The sequence below is a fragment of the Sinocyclocheilus rhinocerous genome, unplaced genomic scaffold, assembly GCF_001515625.1.
Source record: "Sinocyclocheilus rhinocerous isolate Xijiao unplaced genomic scaffold, SAMN03320098_v1.1 scaffold4118, whole genome shotgun sequence".
Classification (NCBI taxonomy): Eukaryota; Metazoa; Chordata; class Actinopteri; order Cypriniformes; family Cyprinidae; genus Sinocyclocheilus; species Sinocyclocheilus rhinocerous.
The window spans coordinates 5,521-11,099 of NW_015628692.1; positions in this window are offsets into that span (position 1 = coordinate 5,521).

A 5,579-nucleotide genomic window follows, 5' to 3' on the forward strand; every position below is an offset into this window, starting at 1 on the left:
GAGTGAGTGTCAGAAATGACCATCATGAGATATGAGTGTGTTTGTGGGGTTGAAGTCTCCTTCTCTTCTACTTCTCAGGTTATAAAAAACATTGACATATAAAAAATGTTTCTGAAAAGTTTAAATGTCCAGATTTCTTGTGATTACGTTATTTAAACGTTGTAATAATTTTCACCCCAAATATAACGTTATTTGAACATTTATTTTTCATGGAACATTAAAGTGTTCAGTTTTCTTTTCACTATTAGAACGAAGTTTGAAGTTTACAAAAACATTTCTTACAGCATTTTGCTGTATTTTCCACCCAAAATATAACATTATTTGAACGTTTATTTTTAATATATATATCTTATATATAAGGTATTGCATATGCCTCTCAGACAAAACGAGTAAGCAATATGTGTGATACAATATAAAATACTCAAGTTGGATCTATTGTTTTAAGCTGATGTTAAATATCTCATGAAACATGAGTTCTGTTCATCTGACTTCTTGAAAACAATAATGTACCTAAAAATGATCACTTACATCAGACTTTCTTTATGCTTTGAGACACAAAAGAAAATACGTTGAAGAATGTTGTGATCCAAATAACACTGAACCCCACTGAGAAAAAAGAATAACTGACAAAATATGTTCTTTTATGATTTAGAGAAGAGAGAAAGTCACATGAGAGCTGAGTGAATGACAACACAAGGAGCGTTTTAGGTGAACTGTCAAGATTTGTGGCTTCTTCAACAAACATGTCTGCCCAGTAAAGTTGTTTAAGAAATAATTAATAATTGTTGCCCAGTAATTTATAGACTTGTACATTTTAATAACAGTATTTCACCACAGTTCCTCCTTTTTTCATCAATTTGAAGAAACAATAATCCACTTATTTGGGAACTGTTTAGTGCAAAGTGTTTAGGATTGAATTTTCAAATTGTATAAAAATTGTATATTTTTGAAACTAGACTTTATAATTAATGCATGCCTTCTTTTTCATAAATTCGTATTTTTACGTGTGCCTTTTCAAAGGAAACACCTTATTTTTAATTTCCAAGAAAGATGTTGGTGTATATATTTGAAACTGCGTTGCCTGTTAAGACCCTTCTATGGTGTAATACATATAAGCTGAAATAAGTCACATTTATCTCTATAGCACTTCACACAATACAGATTGTTCCAAAGCAGCTTCACAGAAATAAACAGCAAAATCAATCAATGATGCAAACTCCATCAGCTCTAACAAGACTCAAGTGGCATTATTCAGCTCAATTCATTTCAGAGCTGATTCAGTTCTTCAGTAGAATTTAAAGGTCTTCATTCTCTCTTCATTCTTTCACCTTACACATGAATATAGCCGTTTCCCCGGTAACCGCAGTAAACAAAGCAGCGCAGCGCTGATTTAGCAACTTGCAGCACTCATATTTATTCAATTAAAACATAGCCTTTTGAAGTGTAAGCTATGTCTCAGTTGGCATGTATGTTTGTTTTTTTCACCGGAGTCTCCTCCCGTCCGTTCCACCAGTGATTCTTTCCTTCCCGCGGTACTCATCAGTGTTGTAGGTTGCCAAGTTGAGGGGACAAATTGTGTGAGAAGGATGCGTTTCATACAAGATCTGGCAACTGGGCAACCTTGGAATTTGTTGCGGTGATTATTCATGTAATGAGGTTTGGGCCATACAAATTACGGGAGTTTTACCGGCGGCGAATGTAGCAAACATATAAAACACGCCATATAGAAATACGGGAAAATATTTAAACGGGATGATAGCGGGATAGAATGATAAAATACGGGAGATTCCCGGGGAAAACGGGAGGGTTGACAGGTATGGTTTGGCCTTCCTAAAGAGGACACGACTAGAAATCAGTGGTTAAGTTGTATTTACAAAACTGTTCCAGAACACTTCAACCCAAATATTCAGATGTGTGCAGCACATTTTATGGAGGACTGTTTCCTGATCCTGGGAGATTTCCCTCACGCTTGAGGTATTCAGCCAATCACAACGCACTGGATAGCTGACCAATCACAGCACACCTCGCTTTTCAGACCGATGAGCTTTGTAACAATCGACGCGTTTCAGAAAGGCGGGGCATAGAGGAGAAACAATAATGTACAGTATGTGGAAAATAATGTGTTTTTTTTTACTTTAAACTGCATAAACACATTTCATTACACCAAATACACAAAATAATGTTCTTTTTTTAGAAACGTCATATGACCCCTTTAATGTGTCATAACCATCTTGGTGTTTTTATATATTTTAATACAACAAAAATCGCTTTCAGAATATTTGGTTGAGCAACGTCTGACTCAACCAATCATCTTAGCCTGGGGGCGGGGCTATCCGTTGGACTGACCAATGACAGGCGGGGGGCGTGTTCGTGATACGTGTTTGAAAACACGTAGCTGCAAGCGGCTCTGAGTCTGAACTGAAGGAGTGGAAAACTCCAGAAGATGCGGCGATGCCAAGCCTCCTGAAACTGAGCACATCCACAAATAGATTCTTCTACATTAAAGGTGAAAATAATCCAGCTCTCGTTACATAATCACTCATAAACGACACGGTGATTAATGTCGGGGATCGAGAGGAATCTGCAGCTGATCAGGAGAAGTCCTCACGACTCTCACCAACGCCTTTTAAACGTTAAAGGTTATGTAAATATTAGGACAAACTGTTCTTAAAATAATGTTTAAGGAACGTTCTTATAACTTCTCATAATGTTAAGAAAACATTCTAAAACAACCTTCTCAAGAAAACTGGACATTTCAATGTTTTAGGAATGTTTCAAATCAATGTTCCCACAACGTTTTTATAACCTAAATTAGTTAGCGGGGAAGAACCACAATGTGTGGTCTTTAATAAAGTTTGCACAACGTTATTAACACAAAAACGCTATTCATGGCACATTTTAATTCTGAAACGTTTTAGTTGGATGTTCGTGGAATGTGTTTTAAATGTTGCTACTTGTATCAGAGAACATTCTAAAGTAACGTTCACATAATGTTTGCAAAATGATACAATGTAACGTTCACATAACAACAACAAAAAAAAACATTTAAAAAAACTAACTATTTTGAAACAAGTTGTAACATTTGAAAAAAACGCACATCCAACTAAAATGTTAAAGAAACAAAACGTTTCATTTCATGTTTTTGTGCTGATGTTTTAAGATGAACTGATGGACAAAATCAGATTTGATCATCTCCAAAGATCACTGAAGCTTCTTGTTTAATATCTGAAGTGAGGTTCATCAGGCTGTGTGGTTTGATCGGATTGCATTCATGTCTCCAGTGTCCACAGGTGTTCGTCTATAAATACTGCTGTCATTTGTTACATGGGCGTCTCAAGAGACCAGCTCGATTTAAAAAGCTTGGCGTTTCTTCTGTGAGTTTTTGCCAGGACAATCAACACAAAAACACATGCTGGGATCTGTTTCCGGGCAGCGTGACAGAGCTTCACATTAGTGAGGGGTTATGGGTATTAACTGAGGACACGAGCATGGAAACAGATAGCCATCTCATTTTTTCTGCAAGACTGGTTATAACTTTTTTTAAACCAGTTTCATCATTGGTCTAGTAACACTTATTTCTGAATGTTCCAGTCTTTAAGTCTATTAAAACATGTTTTTGTTATGCAAGTGAACATTCCATTGTATCATTTGGCAAACATTATGAGAACGTTACTTTTGAATGTTCTCTGAAACAAGTAGCAACATTTTAAAAAAACGTTAGATGAACGTCCAAATAAAATGTTTCAGAAAACGATTCCCTGAGCAAAAAGGTTTTCGACATCTATCTCCAGTCCCTTTTTGTTCCTTTGTTTTTCTGCTAACGGTTTGAGAACTAAATAACTCTGAAGGAACGTTTATTTAACGTTACTTGCGGAAAGTTTGTTCGTAACTCTGAGAGAACGTTTTAAAAATATTGTTAGCTGGGTTACAGAGAATAGAGTAAAATACACAGAACAAAATGAGTCATCAATATACTGTAGATAAAACTAATTTTCCCAAGAGAGAAACAATAAAGCTAACAAAAATATATTCTAAGACCGACAGAGTCACTGTTTTTCTGTAAATATTGATGTCACATTCATCTGTCAATCTATAAACCAACACATTTAATAGCATTTGTCACTACTTTAATCCAAATGAGGAATACAGCAAGCGATTCAGCATTAAAGGGGTCATATGATGCTTTTTTAAAGATCATTATTTTGTGTAGGCAATGACATTTTTTATTGTTATTATGTAACATTTTCAGCTTGTACCACCAGTAAGATAGTTCTGAAGTGTACAGGGTTTATATAGTTTGCGATTCTAAGATCAGGCTTGATATATTTCATATATTTCTGTGGCTTTCTTAGATGAGCTTTGTCATGTGAAAAATGTTTGTAAAAAGTTGATCACCACGGCTTTGAAAGGCTTTAAGTAGCTCATCAGATTCAGGATTGTGTTTGTGTGCTAAATATAGAGAGCCGCTCCTGAAATGTCAGCGGAGGTTCAAGGTGAGCGGTGATTAACACGGAACAAAACAGAAGAAAAGCACTTACTAAGAAGTTAAGTTTTCATATTTAACACATGCATCTAGTATTCATAAATATTGTTAATCATTGTCGTGGTAGCTCTTTGTTTGTCTGTGTATTAGTGAATTATTGCACCGTATATGTGCTGCATGTGAAGCATGCTGAGATATTTCTTGCCTGCAGTCGCTGAGAATGAATCTGAATCTGTTTGACAGCTGCACATGTACACAGTTCACTAGGGGTTATATGTGCTCATAGTGATGTTATGACAGCTTTACTACACAAATACTAATGCTTAACACTATGTAGAGACACACGGGCAGTAAACACTAACACTTTCACTAGTTCCACAGTGTGTTATGTCTATTTTTTATTGGGATCCAGTAATGGCCTTCATTGTTTCTTGTAGTCATATATGTTGAATGTGTCCATCTAGTGGCCACAGTGAGAAACTGCAGTCGTGTGAAAGCAGGATAATTTGATTATTTCTTTGGGAATCACTTCCTAACGTTTTAGAAAAGTTTTTATTTTTGCAACCGAAACTAAACTAAAGATATGATTGTAAAGCGCTTTGGGTAGCACATCGAGCGCTATATAAATGCCTCATTCATTCATAAAACTACACTCCCAGAATGTTTTAGAAACGTTGTTTGTACACTCTCTGTTTCAACCCAACTTTGGGTCAAATATGGACTATCCCAACTGTTGGGTTGCATTTTTAAATTAAATTTTTAACCCAAAAGTTGGGTTAATCCATATTTGACCCAAAGCTGAGTTGAAAGTAATGTAAAAACGTTGCTTTTAAGTTATTAGAAACCTTGTTTTTTGAGTTGTTAGAAATGTTTTAAAAACATTTTTCTTTTTAAGTTTTTATTTTCCCAACTAAAACCCAAGTACATTCTCAGACCCTCACGAGAACCAAAACTCACTCGACTGGAGACAGAAAGCCTCACACAGGCCTCTGAAGTGTTTTACGGCCGGTAATAAAGAATCTGATGCGTTTGATTCACAGGATGTGGAGACACCACACACACACACACACTCACACACACACACCCACACACACAC